The following is a 23,683-nucleotide window of genomic DNA, read 5'->3' on the forward strand; positions in this document are numbered from 1 at the left end:
TGAACAGACAGAGCTATTTATTCACAAAGCAAACTGACAGGAACTCTCTCTCTCTCTCTCTCCTCTCTCTCTCTCCTCTCTCTCCTCTCTCTCTCTCTCTCTCTCATAACGTCAAAAAATCAGCCAAATATTTCATGCAATATTCTGTTCCACGATTGAACGACGCCGGCTCTACCATAAACAGACACCCTCACACCTGCACACACACACACACACACACACACACACACACACACACACACACACACACACACACACACACACACACACACACACACACACGCACGCACGCACGAATTCACACACACAAACACACACACACACACACACACACTCACTCACTAACTCACTGAAACACACACACACACGCACGCACGCAGACACATACACTCCAACACACACACACACACACGCATGCACGCACACACGCACACAGACTCACACATACACTCACTCAAACACACACACATTCACACTCACACACACACACACACGCACACACACACACATACGCACTCGCACACACACACACACACACACACACACACACACACACACACACACACACGCACGCACTCACAGCCCACAGAGACATCATTGAATGCACTCATGCACACGCACAGACAGCCTTCCGCTAGCACACGCGTGCACAAGTAATCATGCATGGACATTAGTATTTACACGGACACACATATACACAAACTAACACACACACACACACACACACACACACACGCACACACACACACACACACACACATACACACACACACTTTTGTTACAGTGGGTTCCGAATGGCTGGCACCCAGACCACCATTCAAGGGAGGGGGCGGTGAAAGCGTGCACTCATGGACGGACACACATACAGCATCCTTACACACGTCTGTTGTAGTTGTTTTTGTTGTTGTTCTTGTTTTTCCTCCTCCTCCTCCTCGTCCTCCTCCTCGTCCTCCTCCTCCTCCTCCTTCTTCTTTCTGATCCTCATAATCTCTGCCTTCTATATCTCTCTTAATGGTAATGTTTGTAATGGACTGTGTTTTGCAGATTATTTATTTATTAATTTTTTTAGTGACATTCGCTTGTGTTGCAACAATGTCAAATGTCAGTGGGTTCGTGAATAGACAGGTTTAAGTATCAGTTACCGTCTTTGTGTGTGTCAACAAGAAAACAGACTTGCTGAATTCTTTCATTCATGATGTCTATTGAAAAAAGGGAATGTGAAAAGCACGAAGAGACGAAGGTAACAATTCACAAGGTAATCTCTCTCTGTCTCTGTCTCTATCTCTCTCTCTCTGTCACACACACACACACACACACACACACACACACACACACACACACACACACACACACACACACAGCCACACACACACACACACACACACACACACACACACACACACACACACACACACACACACACACATTGCCTCTTAAAACAAGCCAAATATTTAATGTGATATTCCTTTCCACATACTGAATGACGAAAGCTCCACTACATGTACACACCCGCACACATGCACACACACATGCGCGCGCGCGCACACGCATACACACACACACACACACACATACGCACACACACACACTCACATATACACATGCATGGGCACACACACACACACACACACACACACACACACACACACACACGAACAACCGCAAGCGTGAGTGCACACGCACGCACGCATGCATGCTTACACAGACACATGCACAGACAGAGAGACAGACAGACAGACAGACACACACACACACACACACACACACACACACACACACACACACACACACACATTTTCGGGACTTCAGTTTATCGTTTCATCCGAATGGCTAGTACCCGGATCACCACTCGAGGAGAGAGGGCAGTGAAATAAATCGGTCAGAAGGCCTGGGCGCAGAGTACGTACTCATGGACGCATGTACACACAACATCCTTACACATCTGTTGTTGTTGTTGTCGTTGACTCTTCAGTCAGGCACTTTCCCAGATGTTTACAAAAAAGCCCTTGTAACACCACTGCTCAAGAAGCCGACTCTCGATGTAAACACCCTCAAAAACTATCGTCCTGTCAGCAATCTATCTTTTCTTTCCAAGGTCACAGAAAAGATTGTCCTCCTCCAGCTCTCTGAATATCTGCATCACAACAACCTGTTTCCTGTCTCACAGTCTGCCTACCGCCCTTCCCACAGCACTGAAACAGCTCTACTCAAAGTTATGAACGACCTTCTGCTGTCTGTAGATACTGGTAAACTCTCTGTCCTCACCCTCTTAGATCTCTCAGCGGCATTCGATACAATCGATCACAACATCCTCGTTAATCGTCTTTCTCATTCATTTGGAGTTTCTGACACAACACTGAAATGGTTTTCATCTTATCTGTCCAATAGAACCCAGACTGTCGTTACTAACAAACACCTTTCTCAACCTTCTCTTCTGGAATTCGGAGTCCCCCAGGGATCAGTTTTGGGACCCGTGCTCTTCATTTTGTACACAAATCCACTTGGTACCATCACAGCTCAGCACAACGTCCAAAGTCAATCTTTTGCCGATGACACACAATTATATGACTCATGTACACCTGACCAGATCAATAACACCATCAACAACATTCAAGAATGCATTACTGACATCAAGCATTGGATGACCGTAAATAAACTAAAACAAAATGATGACAAGACTGAAGTCCTCCTGATTCACTCACAGAACAAACCATTACCTGACTCCGCTCCCTCCTCTATGTCTGTTGGTAACACAAACATTCAGTTCTCATCTGCTACAAGAAATCTAGGGGTAACTTTTTCTGACACTCTGTCCATGGAAAAACACGTGTCCAACATCTGTCGCTCTGCTTACCATGAACTCAGGAAAATTAGTAGCATTCGCCATCTTCTCACTTCTGATGCAACCAAAACTCTCGTCTGTTCTCTCGTTCTGTCTAAATTTGATTACTGTAACTCCTTACTCTCTGCCATTCCCCAGTACCTCCTAGACAAACTTCAAAAGGTTCAAAATTCAGCAGCACGACTGATCTTCAGAGTCAGAAAACACGAACACGTACAGCCACTCCTCCAACAGCTTCACTGGCTCCCAATCTCTGCAAGAATACAACATAAAACATCCACTCTTTGCTTCAACTCTCTCACTGATCCCTACTTTCCTGTCTATCTTTCTGATCTCCTTCATGTCTATACCCCTGCCAGACAACTCCGCTCTTCTTCAGACAATAGAACCTTTACTGTCCCTCGAATCAAAACAAAGACTTATGGCAAGCGATCTTTTTCTCACTTTGCGACAACTGTTTGGAACCAGCTTCCACTCACAACTCGTTACTCTGAAACCCCCTCACAGTTTAAAACTGCCCTGAAGACACATCTGTTCAGACAGTCATACAATGTTGTATGAAATTGAAATGAAATAGAGGTGTGTGGTTGTGTTGTGTTGTGTGTGGGGGGGGAGGGTTGGGGGGGAGGGGGGGGGCGGAGGGGGAGCGGGGGGGGGCGAGGGGGGAGAGGTGGTGGCGGGTGTTTGCACGTCCACACGCGCGAGCTTGTGTCTGTGTGTTGCGGGTGTGCGGGTGGGTGAGTTGGTACATGTGTGTGTGTGTGTGTGTGTGTGTGTGTGTGTGTGTGTGTGCGCGCGCGCGCGTGCGCACGCGTGTGTGTGTTGTTGTGTTGTTGTTTTTTAATGTATAAATATGTATGTGAGAGATTTTAACACGAACTGTTTTATGAAGTAATGTTGTAGTTTGTTTACTCAGTTGTCCATCTGTTGTGCTTTTGTTGTTGTTGATGAGTTGTGTGTGTGTGTGTGTGTGTGTGTGTGTGTATGTGTGTGTGTGTGTGTGTGTGTGTGTGTGTTTGTGCTAGTGTATGTGGACGTGGTGGAGGTGTGAGGTTTTTTTTTTTTTTTTTTTTTTTTTTTAACAATACGTACATTTTTTACATTTTCAGGTTTAATTTCTTAAATGTAATGATGTACATACGTTTTTACTTGAAATGTTTGATGAATATTGCTTTATCATGTGATGATGTAGCCTGTGTGTTTCAATTGTTTGTCATTCGTGTGTGTGTGTGTGTGTGTGTGTGTGTGTGTGTGTGTGAACATTTGTTTCATCTTTCTAGTTTTGATCTGTGTGTGTAATGCGGGGTGGTTGTTTTTTTTTTTTTTTTTTTTTTAAATACCTGTTGCATTTCTTGATTTAATCAACTGACATGACCTATTTTAATTTTTCTCTCTCGCCTATATTTCAAATTATATGCATATGTGTGGGGATGTTTGAGTGAATGTTTTTTTTTATTTTTTAGTGCTATTGTAAAGCGCATAGAGCTTCAAGAATATGCGCTATAGCAAGAAGTCTGAATAAATAAATAAAATTTTTATTGTTGTTGTTTTTTTTCCTCCTCCTCCGCCTCCTCCTCCTCCTTCTTCTCAAAATCTCGGCCTACTATATCTCTCTTTCTTCCCTTTCACCCCTTTCTTATTCTGTAGTCTTTTTCTTCCTTTAAATCCTTCTCCTCTACTATCTTGCGATCTCTAACCCCACTTCTCAGTCTAGCTTGGAAAGCACAATGTTTTGCATACTCTGTAGTGTGGACACACTGAAGCCTCAAAACAAAGCTAAAAGTCGACACTATACTCGTATTCGTTCTGCCCTACTGCTGTGTGTCTCAGAGACCTGTACAGTATACTCTCGGCACCTAAACAGATCATTCCGTTTGCGTTGCCCGACGGAAATTCTTTGCTTCAGCTGGCAGGATCACATCCCTGACATAGTTCCTTCAGAAACTTTGAAACACCACGAGGAGAAGGGACTTTTAGCAACACGGCAGGCTGGATTGGATTTGGAGCATACATTGAAGTCAACGCTGAAGCAAATGTGCAATTTATTTTCCATTTTGACATAATTATCTGTATTTATCGGATCTTAACCCGTTTGTTCTGTGAGATTATTCAGTTCTTCGCTTGAACAAGAACATTTTGTATTTCGAAAGTAAGTAGTAGAATCAATGAATTTCGTTTTTCTTTTATTTGTTTGTTTTTCTTTTTTTGGTTTCGATAAAGATGTGTTCAAACATTTCATTGACACAAAATCGTTCAGAAAGAAAAAAAAGGAAGGTGACAAAGTTTGGTCGTTTCAAAACAATTCAGCATGCGTTGCGTTGCGAGTGGCACGTGCTGGTTTTTTTTTATTTTTATTTTTTTTTTTAAAGCAACAGCGGCAGCCTTGTTCAGAATGTGAACGGTGAAAGATTCAGACTGTGACAAAGATTTTGTTGGATGCAAGACTGCATGTCTTTGCTCTGTGTCAGGAGCAGCCGTTTCGAGGTAAGAAAAGTACTCTGTTCCACTGATACAGCTTATATATATATATATATTTATATATATATATATATATATATATATATATATATATCTTTGTGTGTGTGTGTGTGTGAGTGTGTGTGCGTGCATATGTCTTTCTTCATTTATTCATTATGTTTCAAGGGATGAAAGCTACTTGTAAATTAGTATCTGGTTAGCGTGATATCGACACTATCTTCGCTCATATGAAGTAAAATATATCAGTAAGCGTAGCAACCTTTCTCAACTTCCTTGCCCTCCTCAGCTTCGTGTCTTCATCCACATTTATTCCCCTCCTCTCCACCATGTGACTTGTTAACACTTCTCATTACATACAAAAATGGGGATATTGCCAACTTCATGTATACGATTTTTTTTAGATACGTTTGGAGGATTTTACACGGCTTTTACCAACTTCTGATTGTTGATTTAAGAAAAAAATATGAAAATAGACTTGGGTTTGTTCTAAAAGTGGGTTTAGTATGCATTCGTCATTGTGTTTTTCATTGTAAACGCCCAGGGTTTTTGTTTCATTAGATTGGGTGTACCAAATCTTCTATTATCATTATTATTGTACTTAGTATTTTAAGTACCATTAATGAAATACCCCCGCCTTCTCTCTGTGTCTCTCTCGTAGAAGAGTAGAATCCGAAAGGAGGAGGAGGTATAGCTTGTAGTCTTGTAGAAGGGTCTTTCTGACATATTGTGAAGTTGATTTGGTAATCAAGCATTCCTGTTTATTCCCCGAAAACCGGTAAACCATTTTTATTCATTCACTCAGCACTGTAATATGAGGTGGTATTTCTCTCTCACCGTTGTCGTTGACAGGATGGCCGTGATTATTGTGAAGGATCTATAGATTTATAATGTTGATGATAGTTCAGACATTACCTTCGCTGTTGAAGCACTACCATCCCTTCAGATATGAAACAGTTTTCGATCTGATTATGTTTGTCACGAAGAAGAAGAAGAAGAAGAAGAAGAAGAAGAGAAAACCATAGCAGGTACTAAGAATAATAAAAGGGTCCTTCGAGTATTTGGATATGTCTACACACATGCATGTGTGCAAATTCGTACACACACACACACACACACACACACACACACACACACACACACACATATATATATATATATATATATATATATATATACATGAAATATCCACATTTCTTCCCATGTGTTCTTTCCATTCAGTTTCGTTCTTTAGACGGAAAAATCGTAAATTTGTTGAAGTAACATTGTAATGTATACTCTACATTTCTGCCCTCGTCAAGTGACGTAAAGAAGGAGTCAAAATGTGGAAGGGAAGAAATGAGAGTGTATATTACAATGTTATAAACCAATTTACAAGCTTTTCCGTCTTATAAATAGAAAAATACAAGGGAAGAATTGTAGATATTGCCCTTACACACACACACACACACACACACACACACACACACACACACACACACACACACACACACACTATACTGTGCTATACTATACTATTATATGATATACACAATCTGTTAAATTATTGAGTGTCTATCTTTCTTCAAAGCTTCCGTGGAATTATCATATTGATTACATATTAAACAATGCAAGGAAAGGTCTAAATTTCCTTCAAATAATTTGTAAACAGCACTGAGGGCAAGATACTAAAGCTTTAACATCTCTTCCTACCTCCCTCGTAAATTCACGCTTGACGTAAGCTCAAGATATAGTTTTCAGTGCTCCACTGCATTTGTTAAAGAAGCTGCAAAGCATTGATTGTAAGGCTTACAAACTCGTCTATTCATACATCAAATTTTGGACCTTACAGAAAAGCAGGTGTTTTCTCTTGATGAACAAAGGACTTTCTTTCACTAATATTCACAGGCATTCCCTCTCTTTCATCCACTTCCCTTCTTTCCGTCTAATAACACTTCAAGATTCAAGATGGTTTATTCAGTTAAGGCCATAGCCCCATATGAATAGAGTATAATAACCGTTTTATATGTCATTGTAATTGGTAATATAAACAACGCAACATCTTTCACAACAAAACAGTGAATCTAAGAAATAAGTGTCTCTCTTAATTGCGGTGCTTTATGAATATGTATTGCAAAACTACGTATAATGTTTTCATCGTTAGATGCCATTAATAAACATAGCGGAAATAAGCATGGATACATATAATATTTTGGGGCGATAAACTGGATTCGTAAGTCAGTCAACACGGGACATTTTAAAACAAAACAAGAGACAAAGCCTTCAAGGCTCACATGTGCTTAGCGTTTTATCCAGTCAAGGAATCACGAGGAGAGAGAGAGAGAGAGAGAGAGAGAGAGAGAGAAATCGTTGGAAAGTGCTCTGTATTGAATATGATATATAAAATAAACTTGGGAGAAAAAAAAAGTATGCGAGTGGGATCGAACCATACATGTTTAGTTCCTAATCAAGCAGACTAAAAACCACTGCTGCAGCGCTTCTGACGTCATGTGACTTAGTGGACGTAATAACGCCGTTTAAATCAGGTTTTTGTGTGTGTTTTAATATATCTCGATTATTCTTTTATTTCGACGGTAAAGGAAACTTTGCTATCCCTTCAAGCACAAAGCAACACATGGTAGTAGATCTCTAGATCTGCACGAATCGGTAGAGGTCTACAACGAGCTGAAAGAAACGATTGATTCAAATTTTCTTTTATGTTCATTCCAGTTAATTCAGTGTCCACTTTAGAATATTTATATGCAGTAAACACGTCGATGGTGTGATTAGTATTACTGTATGTGTTCTGTCCAGAATTTGTATTTCTTTCCTTTAATTGTGAACAAGAAAGACGAGGTCATGTCTTCAAATACAACCTACCTGCTAGTAGGCCTTAATCAGTGGGAAGCGTTTTTTTGTTTGTTTTGTTTTTTGTTTGTTTGTTTTTTTCAAATAGAATTTTCGGATTTCGGAACAAACCTCAGCGAAATAAACCGTTAATGATTCGGAAAACGGCTTAATTGGGGAGACTTACAACCTGTTATGCATATGACTGTGAAGAGTTGTTTTTCATACTATGTCAAATTTGGTATTGGCAGACAATGTATTTCCAGAGAAAATGGCAATGTTAAAAGTTTGGTACGGACACACACACAAAAAAAACTTACACACACACACACACGCGCGCGCGCGCGCTCACAACCGAACACTGGGTTAAAACATAGACACACTTTGATCACACAAGTAAGTCAATGAACTTCATCCTCTTGACTCCTTGCACCATGGGCACAATAGCTCAGAATGGCACGTTGCTTTGTAACGATATATGTGTGCGTTTGCTTAGAAATTCCAAATTTAATCTGGTCAAAGTAAGTCTGAGGTTCAAATCAAACAAAAGGTATCGCTTCACTATATGATTAGAGGTGAAAATTCGATACGTATCAAATCTTTCGCTCGTTTAGATTGGCTTTCCCACTCTGCCACCTACAGAATATCAATAGTTGACGAAGAATTTGCACAAATCTAATTTCACCCCCTACTCCTTGATATTCCCATGCATACCCAAGTCCAAGTTCACGTAAACACATTAGTAAATTCGATACCCAATTTGTTTTGCCTCTAAAGTCTAAATCATAAATAGCATATTGTAAACTTTACTTGGCAGTCGAGTATTATTCGTTTTTTTAATAACTTAACTAGTAACGAATGCATCTAATAGCAGAGTTGATATAGATTGGGTGCCTTTTAGTTTCTCCATACACTAAATTATTAGGTGTTCTCATTTCAACCCCTAAAAACTTTTAATCCCAAATAAATGAACGGACTCACAGAGAGAGAGAGAGAGAGAGAGAGAGAGAGAGAGAGAGAGAGAGAGAGGGGGGGGGGTAGAGAAGGAGAAAGAGACTGCCTGTCAGTTTTTTAAAGATGAATTGATTCTGTAGCTGTCACACTCACTCATCTACATCATTAATAAAAATGTGTGTTTGTGTGTGCGTGTGTGCGTTTGCGTGTGTGCGTGTGTGTGTGTGTGATCCATATATTTCTGAAGGAGCATATCAGCATTGATACTCACGAAATATCTGACAACACCGCAGGCCAGAAAGAGGACAGAGCGCCTGCCATGGCGGATCCCCCTCAAACTCTGCTCAAGATGCCTGTGCAGATATGGCTAAAAGTATGTCGGTTCCTGAAACTCGATGACATGTCTTTATTATATAGCACACACCCAAACTACTTAAATTTCAGCTATGCCTGTGAACAACATTTACGAAAGTCTCTGCTGAAATTTAGTCTTCTATCCGAGAGACATGACCATCTTCGTCGTTCGGAGTTGGAAGTGTTTGAATGTTTGGGAAAGTTTTTCGGGCGAGTCCATTTTGAGGTATTCTCCTTTCACATTGAGCTTAACACATTTGAATGTCTGATGAAACATCTGGTCCACCCTTCCTGTGCCTTGACATCACTGTCTGTGGAAGTTTGGGGGGATATAATTCCTTTTCTCTTGCGTGATTGTAAAACGGGAGAGAACTGGTCACATTTGCTGCACAACTGTGTTTCCGACAATAGAGATGTGCAACTTTCACTTATTGTCATGGACTTCCCAGTCAATGTTGTGATAGACGATTTTTTTCAATTTTCCTCATCTGATGTACGATGCCATTTCGTTACATCCATTGAATGCACATTTCTGAACAGGTTGCAAAGCTGTCGAATCATAAAAGCATATAATACTCTGAGGACTGTACCGACTGGGATTTTTTCTGCATTTTCCAACCTGAGAAAGCTCAGTCTGCATCTACATATGGTCGCGAATATACTCCTCAACCACCTTGCACAAATGAACACAACACTGACAGAACTAATACTCCATGCAGTCTTGGAGCTAACTTCGGACATTAAGGAGGACGTGTCTGATGGTGCTTGGAATGGTTTAACTGCAGCTTTTCCATCACTTAAAGTGATTTTAAATATCAGGCCTTATTATGTGCGTGACAGAAAAACTTATCTTGATAACATTTTCAAGCAAAGTACGCCCATAACCAGTATAACAGCAAAAGGTTTCAACGAAACAGATATCCACAAGATTCTACAATGGAGTAAAACCTTCACAACTATCCAGGAAATTAAGTTCAATACATACATTGGGACAGAATACAATCCGAGACCAAAGACCTTGATCAGGGCTGTAAAGAAGTCTGTTGGTGAATCAATGATCTTCAGGTACAGCCAACATAAAGTAAACTACTTCCGAGGCCGCTGCCACAAGTTTACGATGACGAGATTGGGACGTCAGTGAGTTGACAGCGCTGAGAGTTATCGACCCCACATGACGCCAGGTCACTGATGTGTGGAGGCAACTGGTGTTATCCGAGTTATTCCATGTTATGCCCAGTTACGAGACCAAACGTTTTGATGCATGATTCTGAAAGTGGTGTTTTCGCGTTTCATTCAATATTTTGTATGACCTTTGGTTTGGGATGCTTGCTTTTCTGTTTGGTATGTTGGCTTTAAGAATATATCCATTAAATTTTTGTCGCCATTGGTCTTAGATTATCTGTTGTCAGAAATGCGATTGTAAAACCTCTCGAAGCGATTTTTTATATCGCAATATGCGTATAAATAACTATAAAACGAAGGCAAAATGACATTCTTCGGTGTGTGTGTGTGTGTGTGTGTGTGTGTGTGTGTGTGTGTGTTATGGGTTTTCATTTCATAGGTACTGACTGCAGTTAGAGATGATGTTTGCTTTAGTAAAAGTGTCAGTGTTTGTTGTTGTTGCTGTTGTTGTTGTTTAATTACCCTTTTACGAATGATGTTCACGCACAGTGTGTTGTATTTCTTGCACTCCACAGTCAGTTCGTGTATCCTGTTCGATGCTAGAGTCTTTTCAGCATAAAAGACGTCTAATTTCTAGGCATCATTTTTTCTTGATTTTTCCTCTTTAATATTGGTATCTTAATTGTTTTTTCTTCTTTCACTTTCGTCCTTCCTAGTCCACCAACCTTTCGTTTTTATCCTGCAAGCTTTAATACCCTTTTCTCTCTTCTGTAGACTATGGTGTACTGTCTGTTCTGTTTGGCGTAGGAAATCAGGTAGCTATATTGAAAACACCAGAATGGGCACTAGTCAGCCGTTCATTTTGCTTTATTATTTGCCAGTAAAGCCTTTTGTGGTGTTTTATTTATGTCAATGGCGTTAAATATCATTTTTTCGCTATTTTTTGTGTTACAGTTGTTTGTAATGTTGGGATTACAGATTAAACAGACGGCCTAACATCCTCAAAATGGTTAGTCTCATTTGCTTAAAAGGGGCTTAATGGTTATGAACTGTATTTGTTTGCGGGATTTTTTCTCGTGACAGTGGTTCGTGTTGCAACAATGTGAGATGTCAATTTTTGTGTTGATTCGAGAATAAACAGATTAACGTTAGTATCTGTTACTGTCTTTGTGTATTGACAGGAAAACAGACGTGCTGAATTATTTCAGTTGATGATATGCATTGAAAAATGCACAATGAATAGCTCAGACAGAGCTATTCAGTCACAAAATATACTGACAGGAACTCTCTGTGTCTGTCTCACTCTCATAACTTCAGAAAATCAGCCTAATATTTCATGCAATATTCTGTTCCACAGTTTGAACGACACCAGCTCTACAATGCTCAGTCACCCGCACATATGCACGCACACACACACACACACACACACACACACACACACACACACACAGCGAGCCACAGCCACACACGCATACAGCCTACAAGAAGACAATCTCATGCACTCATGCACACGGACACGGACTCGCACACACACACACACATACAGCCAGCCATATGCGCGCATACGCGTGCACAAGCTATTATGCATGCACACGTATACACACATACACAAACTAACACCACACATACACACACACACACACACACACACACACACACACACACACACACACACACACACACACTACTCTTACAGTGCTTTTTTTTCTGAGTGCATGCTACTCACGGCACTTAAGCTTATCGTCTCGTCCGAATGGCTGGCATCCAGACCACCATACAAGGGGAGGGGTGAATGAAAGAACTCGGTCCGTACACCTGGGCGTAGAGCACGTACTCATGTAGGCATGCACATGCAACAGACATGCACATCTGTTGATGTTCGTGGTGGTGGTGGTGTTTTTTTTTTTTCCCCTCTTTGTCTTTCCCCTCCTCCCCCTTCAACTTCTTCTTCATAATCTCTGTCTTTCTCCTTCTTCCCTTCCGCCCCTTTCTTACTCTGGTCAAATCCTTGTCCTCTACTATATCACTATCTCTCATCCCCCTTCTCATAGATTCTAGTGTGGACGTGGTGAGCACTGTCCATGGAGCACCCTCAGCACCAGAAGCTCCTGCAGAGTTCCTCTCTGCAGAAGGCAATAAAGTCTAGCCAGGAAAAGATGTAACAACCAAAGCATGGTAACGTGGGCTGTTGGATGGTGCCGAAGATTGGGAATGCACAGCTGACCTACCAGAGGAGAAGAAACACCTGGAAATCATCAGCAAGAGCGGCATGAGACCTGATATTGTACTCTACTTCAATGCAACGAAATAAGCGATACTGATTGAGCTCACTGTACTATACGAAAGCAGAATGGAGGAAGCCCACATCTCCGCATCTAAAAGCCCGAGAAGTATGATAGACTAGCCAGCAGCCTGAGAGAATTTGGCTTCCGAGCCAAAGCCCTCACCATAGAGATAGGTGCAAGAGGGTTTGGGGGACATTTGATACAGCCTCATGAAACAGCTGTCGATTTCTGGCAGAGAAAGGACAAGGGCTCTCAAGGCAATGGCAGAAGCAGGAGAAAAGAGTGGTTCAGTGGTCAAAAGATCTGCCATAAAAGGTACTCAATCCTGAAGTGGCGACCGCCCAGAAGGCACAGGTTCGAACCTGCTGAGAACCAGGGGAAAAAAACAGCAATACAAGGGTATCCGGGAGTCATGACCTGGATGCGGCCCGGCTCCCTCAGAGTGTAAGGAGTTAAGGGCCGAAACACATGACTGAGGGGGGCTTCTTCTTTGACCTTGTACTGTCCAGTTCTCCCTAGAGTTTCTTATCACTGAGACATGGGTAAGCCATTGACTTTCAGGAACAGTCTGAATGACGTTCGGGAAAGGCCGAGTGACACTGGGAAAGACTAGACTATCGGATGCTGTCGGTTGGTAGCCCACCTTACCCTTAATCAAATTGCCACGAGTTGTTCGCAGAAGAGATGCTCCCAGGATTCACCGAAAGGGGGAGAGAATGATGAATCCATCGGTGCCACTACAACCACGATTGGATATGGTAAACGGACTACGATTTCATAAGCGATAGAATTCCCATGTGTCTGTGGGCGGAAATTTTGCACTGAGCATGGCATTAAGATCAGTCCGGGTCAGTTCCTCATGAGATGATCCAACTGCATCTCGAAGTGCACCATGTGTCAATGAACGGCTCACCACCAAGGAATACACGACAGATTGGATCAATCTGGAAGTGGGCATAGCCATAGGCTATGCTATTTCTCCAAGCCTGTTCGTGCTGGCAATGGAAACGATCTTGAAGGCCTCAATGAAGGGCACGGATCGGGCCGATCTCGGCAACGGATACCAGATACCTCCTTTGAAAGCTTTCATGGACCACACAGCAGTCCTTTCGACAAAAGAGGACGACACCCGTGAAACATTGAAGTGGTTCGACGAGTTAGTTGCCTCAGCCATGATGAAATTCAAACAAAAGAAATCACTGTAGCCAACCAAGCCATTTTTTCCATCAAGCCCTGATATCTTTTTCTCTCTTATTTGTGGTGTATGGTGTGCAGTCTGTACTCTTTTGCTGTGGAGATTAGGTAGCTATATTAAAAACACCAAATAGGCACTAGACAGCAGTTCATTCTGCTTTGTTATTTGCCAACAAGGCCTTTTGTGTGTATTTTTTTCAACGGCGTTAAATATCGTTTTTCTCCAATTTTTTTTTTCCGCATGACAACTGTTCGTAATCTTGGGATGATAGATTAAGCAGAAGGGCTGACACCTTCATAGTCTGATTTGCCTTAAGGGCGTAGTGGTTATGAAATGCAATTTTTGTAGGGTTTTCTGTGACAGTCGTTTGTGTTGCAACAAAGTCAAATGTAAATTTTTGTGTTGATTCAAGGATAAACAGATGTTTGTATCGGTTACTGTTTTTGTGTATCGACTTGAAAACAGACTTACTGGATTATTTCGTTGATGATATACATTGAAAAGGGCAATGTGAATAGCTCGAACAGACAGAGCTATTTATTCACCATGTTGACTGACAGGAACTCTCTCTCTCTCTCTCTCTCTCTCTTGTCTGTCTGTCTGTCTGTCTCACTCTCATAACGTCATACAACCAGCCTTGAATTTCATGCAATATTCTGTTCTACAGTTTGAACGATGCCAGCTCCACAATATACAGTCACCCGCACATATGCACACACACACACACACACACACACACACACACACACACACACACACATACACACACACGCGCGCGCGCGCACACATACACATTCACATACACGCGCGCGCACTCACATACACACACACACACACACACACACACACATACGGACACAACCTGGAAGGAGACATTTGCATGCACTAATGCACACGGACACGCACTCGCGACACACACACACACACACACACACACACACACACACGCACGCACTGCACACACACACACACACACACACACACACGCACGCACAAGCACACACACACACACACACGCACACACACATACACACATTTTTTTGGAGTGGGTTCTTTGTTTGTCTTTCTGAGTACACTGAATTAAGCTTCTCACCTGAATGACTTGCACTCACACCACCACTTGTTGTTGTTGTTGGCAGGTTGTTTTTTTCTTCCTCCTCCTCCTGCACCTCATTCTTCCTCTTCCTCTTCTTCTTCTTCTTCTATCTCATCCTCATAATCTCTGGCATGCATAGCTCTCCCCTTCTTCCTTTTCATCCCCTTTTTTCTGTATTTATCGGATTTTCCCCTTTTGTTCTGAAAGTTAATTCAGTTCTTTGCTGAAACAAGAGCATTTAGTATTTCGAACGTCAGTAGAAGAATTAATCAATTTCATTTTTGGTCTCTCTCTCTCTCTCTCTCTCTCTCTCTCTCTCTCTCTCTCTCCCTCTCTCTCCCCCCCTCTCTCTCTCTCTCTCAGCACTTTTGTTCTACAGGTTAAGTTAGTACGTATTGTATATTTTGTTGTGGCTGAGTGATCACCATATTGTGTACTTTTGACCTCTTTCTAGGGGCCGGAGGCCTGGAAATTAAAGATTTGTTCTTGTTCTTGTTCTCTCTCTCTCTCTCTCTCTCTCTCTCTCTCTCTCTCTGTGTGTGTGTGTGTGTGTGTGTGTGTGTGTGTGTGTGTGTGTGTGTGTGTTTTGTTTCGATAAAAATGTATTAATGAAAAATGAAAAAGGATGAACAGATTGATTTTTCAAATAAACTGAATGATTTCTACTGTCGCTTTGAAAGGAATGATCTGGGAAGGGAACTGGATAGTGTTATCTCACAGTTGCAGGAACAGATCAAAGATAGGAACACAGGTGAAGACTTTGAGATCGATGCAAAAGTTGTTGAATCTTTATTTTTAAAACTGAATGTCATGAAGGCAATTGGCCCCGACAATATCTGTGGAAAATTACTGAAAACATGTGCTTCCCAGTTGTGTGACGTGTTCCGTAAAATTTTCAACTGGTCTCTGAAGGACTGCTCTGTCCCCAGCATCTGGAAAAAATCTGCTATCTGTCCTATCCCCAAGAAAAAGAACACAGCCGCACTAAATGATTACCGTCCTGTTGCCCTGACTTCAGTCGTGATGAAATGCTTTGAAAAAATTATTCTCCGACATCTTCTTTCTTTCACTGAACAGCAGCTTGACTCTCTTCAGTTTGCTTATAAAGCACACAGAAGTACTGACGATGCTATCCCAACTCTCCTTCATAATGCTTTCCTTCATTTGAATAACACGGGATCTTTTGTTCGTATCCTTTTTGTTGACTTCTCTTCTGCTTTTAACACAATACAACCTCATCTCCTTGCCCTCAAACTGCTAGGCATGGATGTTGATCCGAAGCTTACTCTTTGGATAGTAAGTTTTCTTCTCAATAGAACTCAGTCCGTCCGCTTTCATTCTGCCCACTCTTCTCTAAAATCTACTTCTACTGGTGCACCCCAAGGTACAGTGCTGTCCCCTGTTCTTTTTACACTGTACACAAATGACTGCAGAGGCATGGAGGAAACTCCTGTCATAAAATATTCTGATGATAGAGCAATTGAAGATCTGTCCAACTCTGATGCTATTTATTTCAGTGAAATTAAAAAGTTCTGTTCCTGGTGTGAGAAAAAGTATCTGGATCTCAACGTATTGAAAACAAAAGAAATGTTAATAGATTTTCGGAAAGACCCCTTGCCTGTAGCTAACCTTGTTATTGATGGTCAAACAGTGGGGAGGGTCAATGAATACAGATATTTATGGACCATCTTAGACAATAAGCTGACTTTTGACAGAAATGTTGATTCCATTCATAAGAAATGTCAATCTATAATTTTTTGTTTACAGAAGCTTAGAAATGTTGGTATAAATTCAAATATTCTTCAAAGTTATTATCGATGTTGTATTGAGTCCGTGCTCACAGTTTCATTTATGTGCTGGTATGGAAGTTTGGGAGTGAGGAGTAAGCGTGTTTTGAACGATGTCATGAGTGTATGCAGTAAAACTGTGGGAGTGAAACAAGCTAGTATGCAAGAGCTCTATGAAAGTCGATTGGTTAAAAAAAAGCAGGCAAATAGCAACTGACGACACCCATATTTTAGCAAAGTATTATGAGCTATTGCCATCAGGACGACGCTACAGAACTTTTAAGTTGAAATCCAGAGCTCTGAAGACTTTTATTCCACGTTCAATCCGCCTTTTAAATTCTTGAGAACTCTGTGTGTGTGTGTGTGTGTGTGTGTGTGTGTGTGTGTGTGTGTGTGTGTGTGTGTGTGTGTGTGTGTGTGTGTGTGTGTGTGTGTGTGTGTGTGTGCGCGCGCGCGCGCGCGCACTCTCATGTGAGACGTGTGAAAGTCCGTGCATGATAGGCTGTACCTTGTTTTAGTTGTGGTGTGTGTGTGTGTGTGTGTGTGTGTGTGTGTGTGTGTGTGTGTGTGTGTGTGTTTACTGAGCTTAAAACGTGACAACTGGTTATAATGAATGTGCAATATGTAGGAAGAATAATGTGCAATATGCAGGATGAATGTACAATAGAATATGTCTGATGCTAACGTCCATATTCTAAATATATTTCTGTTTAATAATTACGATGTAATAATTAATTGCAATGTTTTTAAAAGCGAATATGTGAAATGCTTTTATTTGAGAACATATGTTTATTACTCTTGTTTAATCAAGTTATCCGCGTGTGTGGGGTGGGGGGGTGGGGGTGGGGGGTGCGGGCGTGTTCTGATTATCTGGTTGTGGTTTTCCGCAATTCATCTTTATTCTGATCTTATCTGTCTATTATAATCAATGTGCAGTATAGTAGGCTATGTTTATAATTATATTCAAATAATGTTTCTTAATTCTTTCTGTTTTTAGATTAAGAATACTAGTTATTATCTGCAGTGTGTGGATGTATGTATGAAACGATGTATGTGATATTTTTTACATTTGTATCTTCGTAATATTTGTAGGGACTGTTGTTGGCTTTTACAGTTATGGTCCCCATGTTGTTTACTTGTATATGTTGTGATAATGCACCTGACAAAATTTCTCCAGTTGGAGATAATAAAGTTATTCTTATCTTATCTTATCGTATCTTAATACAGTTCAGTGACAAATAAAACGTTGAGACAGAAAAACGAAGGAAGGTCACAAGTTCAGCATGCGTTGCGTTGCGAGTTGCACGTGCATGGTGTTTCTTTACAGTTAATAGTGGAAACCTTGTTCAGAATTTGAATGGTCCAAGATTGAGATGGTGACATTGATTCTGGTGGATGCAAGACTGCATCTCTTTGCTCTGTGTGAGAAGTTGCCGTTTCGCGGTAAGAAATATACTGTCTGTCTGTCTGTTCTGCTGATACACACTTGTGTGTGTGTGTGTGTGTGTGTGTGTGTGTGTGTGTGTGTGTGTGTGTGTGTGTGTGTGTGTGTGTGTGTGTGTGTGTGTTCATCTGATTATCATACATCAAAGGATGGAAGCCACGTAAGAATGATATTTGGTTGCCGTTTTCACTTGAGTGAAGTAAAAGATATCTGTAGCAACCCCTCTCATCTTCATTGACCTCCACAGCTTCTTATCTCTATCCACATTTCTCTCTGTGAATGGTGGATTGACTGTCCATGGTTCGTTTTTAACACAGCTCATTATGTCTTGAAGAAAAAACATGTGGATATTGCCAAGTCCTTACATTATGATTTTAAAGAAAGATTCGGAGGATTCAACGCTGTCTTACCTATGTTTGATTGTTGATTTAAAAACAAATATGAAAGATTATTTGGTTTGTTCCAAACGTAAGTATCCTTAAGAAAGACATTTCTTTTTTTCGCACAAAGAAGGGTATAATCAGAAAGGAGGAGGAGATATAGAGCATTCATGTTTATCCATGAAAAACTTTAAAAACGTAAAATGTTTTTTTTTTTTCTTTTTCATAATCTACTCAGCATTATAACATGAGGCTGCATTTCTCCCTCCCCATTGTCGTTGACAGAATGACATCAGGTTATTATGAAAAATCTAGGGAATTGCGGTGTTGGTGAAACTGTTAGTTAGGGATGACAATTTAGACGTTATCTTTCTTCACTGTTGAATCACTGTCTTTCCTTAAAGTGTCAAAGTATTCAGTTTTGCAAACAGTAACACACACACACACACACACACACACACACACACACATACATACAACATACATACACAGGTGTTTTATCTCTTGATGACCAAAGGAAAGCTTCAGTCACGAAATTCGTTATCAAATCTTTCGCATATGAAACATTTCAAAAGACGTTAATTTGAGTTCACAAAAAGATTTTGCTAAAAGAGCTAAGACGATACAGTCTATGACATCCATTAATACATTTGCATCAGATATCATTAGTGCTACGGAATCAAAAGACAAGCAAATTGCAAAAGTACCTACTTTTTCACCAGTCCCTGAATGGGAGCAGTGTAAAGCTACCTTTGACATGGATTATACAGATTTATCCAAGAACCAGTCACCATTTTTGTTAAAACCTGAAGTGATCTCACATATAGATAATCGATATTCAAATTATCTAAAAATATACACAGACGGATCTGTTCTAGAAGATGGTAAATCAGGAGCGGCTTTTGTAATTCCTGCATTTAGAACAGAAAAATAATTATACTATATTGGTAGACAATATTCCATTTTCACAGCTGAACTTATAGCCATACTTATGGTCTTAAATTATATTTCAGATATTCCGAAAACTGTAAGTTAAATTTTATTATGTGTAGACTCAAAGTCAGTATTACAAGCTATAGAATCTCCAAATTCAAAGAAGCGAATTGAGATGACAATGGAAATAAAACATATTATTCACCAACTGACAAAACAGGGCATTAAAATAACTTTCTGTTGGGTACCTTCGCACTGTGGTATATCATCAAATGAGTGGGTAGACCAAGCAGCTACAGGAGCAGCACGTAATTTCGAAGGCGCAATACAACTTGACATCCAGTTAGATCTACATGAATGCATTAGCTGTGTAGAAAATGTATCTAGAAATCGAGTTAAGAAATTATTTATAGATTCAACTAATCAATATTACCAATGTTGTGTAAACACAAAGAATGCAGCTAATACCAAACATTTTCTAAATTCGACACCAGCAGCACATTCAAGACAAATTACAAGTCTAATGTATAGACTTCGTTTAAATGCCTTTCGTACAAAATTTTCTAAAAATATAAAATGTATATGCGGTAAGCAAATAACTGTAAGTCATCTACTTATTCATTGCCTGAGCATAAGACAGTTACTTCCAAAAGATGTAGTTGATGACTTTTCTTCCAATATTTCATTAGCCACTGAAAAGATTTTGAATGATTATTCATTGCTTAGAATGTCTTCAAAAATTTTAAACTCCAGTCCAGTTGGTATCCTCCTTTGATGTATTATATCTAATACTGTTATTCATATTTACATTGTTGTAGGTTAATACTTGTTGATATGCATATACATATTCTCCTTCCCATGACAACTCATTCAATACACACCACAACCTCTTTAGACTTTTTCTTATAATACACTTTTCCTCTGATACATAACATACACTAATATTCACATGCATTCCCTTTCCTTTATACACTACTTTACTTCTTTCCGTCTAAAAACACTTATAGTGAATAGACGTTAAACTGAAGAAACACACAACACACACACACACACACACACACACACACACACACACACACACACACACACACACACACACGTACACACGCAAACTAACAAAGGCACGCATACACAGACATAACACAACACAACACAACACACACACATGATCTGAGAGAGAAAGGCAGAGACATAGACAAAAATGCATAATGGTGGAGAGAGAGACAGAAAATGAGACACAGAGAGAGGGAGACAAAGAGATGTGAACTGAAAGGAATTGGTTTCCTCATGCAATGGCCATCGCCACAAATAAAGGGGTGCTAGTGACAAAACGCTATCAAATACAAATATAGATATTATCTAAATGTATCAATGACAAACAAATGAGAAAGAGGGAAAGAGTGGGAGAGTGAGAGAGATAGAGAGAGAGAGAGTCAAGAGGGAGAGGGGATAGAGTGAGGGAGAGAGGGAGAGACTGCCCATCAGTTTTTAAAGGTTGACACAAAACAGCCACACTCACTTTTATAGTATCATTAATGCACGCGTGTGTGTGTGTGTCTTGAGTATATCTTGTGTGTGTGTGTGTGTGTGTGTGTGTGTGTGTGTGTGTGTGTGTGTGTGTGTGTGTGTTCCAGTTATTTCTGAAGGAGCACGTCTGCATTGATACGAAATTTCTGACTACACCGCAGGCCAGAAAGAGGACAGAGCGCCTGCCATGGCGGATCCCCCTCAAACTCTGCTCCAGATGCCTGTGCAGATATGGCTAAAAGTATGTCGGTTCCTGAAACTCGATGACATGTCTTTATTATATAGCACACACCCAAACCACTTAAATTTCAGCTATGCCTGTGAACATCATTTACGAAAGTCTCTGCTGAAATTTAGTCTTCTTTCCCAGAGACCGATAGAACATGACCATCTTCGTCTTTCGGAGGTGGATGTGTTTGAACGTTTGGGAAAGTTTTTCGGGCGAGTCCATTTTGACGCATTCTCCTTTCACATTGAGCTTAACACATTTGAATGTTTGATGGAACATCTGGTCCACCCTTCCTGTGCCTTGACGTCCCTGTTTGTGGAAGTTTGGGGGGATATAATTCCTTTTGTCTTGCGTGATTGTAAAACTGGAGAGAACTGGTCACATTTGCTGCATAACTGTGTTTCCGACAATAGAGATGTGCAGCTTTCACTTATTGTCAAGGACCTCCCAGTCAATGTTGTGACAGACGATTTTTTTCAATTTTCTTCATCTGATTTGCAATGTCATTTCGTTACATCCATTGAATGCGCATTTCTGGACAGGTTGCTAAGCTGTCAAATCATAAAAGCATTTAATACTCTGAGGACTGTACCGACTGGGTTTTTTTCTGCATTTTCCAACCTGAGAAAGCTCAGTCTGCATCTACATATGGTCGCGAATATACTCCTCAACCATCTTGCACAAAGCAAAACAACACTGACAGAACTAATACTCCATGCAGTCTTGGAGCTAACTTTGGACATTAAGGAGGACGTGTCTGATGGTGCTTGGAATGGTTTAACTGCAGCTTTTCCATCCCTTAAAGTGATTTTAGATATCAGGCCTTATTATGTGCGTGACAGAAGAACTTATCTTGATAACATTTTCAAGCAAAGTACGCCCATAACCAGTATAACAGCAGAAGGTTTCAACGAAACAGATATCCACAAGATTCTACAATGGAGTAAAACCTTCACAACTATCCAGGAAATTAAGTTCATGACACACATTGGGACAGAATACAATCCGAGACCAAAGACCTTGATCAGGGCTGTAAAGAAGTCTGTTGGTGAATCAATGATCTTCAGGTACAGCCAACATAAAGTAAATCACAACCAATACGAACCTCCAGACTACTGCCACAAGTTTACGATGACGAGTTTGGGACGTCAGTGATTTGACATCGCTGAGAGTTATCGTCCCCACATGACACCAGGTCACTGATGTGTGGAGGCAACTGGTGTTATCCGAGTCTTCCCTGTAATGCCCAGTTACGAGACCAAACGTTTTGATGCATGATTCTGAAAGTGGTGTTTTAGCGTTTCATTCAATATTTTGTATGACCTTTGGTTTGGGAAGCTTCGCTTTTCTGTTTGGTATGTTGGCTTTAAGAATATATCCATTTTGTCGCCATTGGTCTTAGATTATCTATTGTCAGAAATGCGATTATAAAACGTCTCGAAGCGATTTTTTTATATCGCAATATGTGTATAAATTAACTATTAAACGAAGGCAAAATGACATTCTTTGATGTGTGTGTGTGTGTGTGTGTGTGTGTGTGTGTGTGTGTGTGTGTGTGTGTGTGTGTGTGTGTGTGTGTGTGTGTGTGCGTGTGTGTGTGTGTGTGCGTGTGTGTGTGTGCGTGTGCGTGTGTGTATGGGTTTTCATTTCACAGGTACTGACTGCAGTTAGAGGAGATGTTTGCTTTAGAAAAAGTGTCAGTGTTTGTTGTTGTTGTTGTTGTTGTTGTTTAATTACCCTGTTACCAATGATGTTCACGCACAGTGTGTTGTATTTTTTGCACTCCACAGTCAGTTCGTGTATCCTGTTTGATGCCAGAGTCTTTTCAGCATAAAAGACATCTAATTTCTAGGCATCATTTTTTCTTGATTTTTCCTCTTTTCTATTGGTATCTTAATTCTGTTTTTTTCTTCTTTCGCTTTCGTCCTTCCTAGTCCACCAACCTTTCGTTTTTATCCTGCAAGCTTTAATACCCTTTTCTCTCTTCTGTAGACTATGGTGTACTGTCTGTTCTGTTTCGCTCAGGAAATCAGGTAGCTTTATTGAAAACACCAGACTGGGCACTAGCCAGCCGTTCATTTTGCTTTATTTGCCAGTAAAGCCTTTTGTGGTGGTTTATTCATGTCAATGGTGTTAAATATCATTTTTCGCTATTTTTTTGTGTTTCAGTTGTTTGTAATATTGGGATTACAGATAAAACAGACGGCCTAACATCCTCAAAATGGCTTAGTCTC

The sequence above is a fragment of the Babylonia areolata genome, chromosome 19 (assembly GCF_041734735.1).
Source record: "Babylonia areolata isolate BAREFJ2019XMU chromosome 19, ASM4173473v1, whole genome shotgun sequence".
In the NCBI taxonomy this organism is placed as follows: domain Eukaryota; kingdom Metazoa; phylum Mollusca; class Gastropoda; order Neogastropoda; family Buccinidae; genus Babylonia; species Babylonia areolata.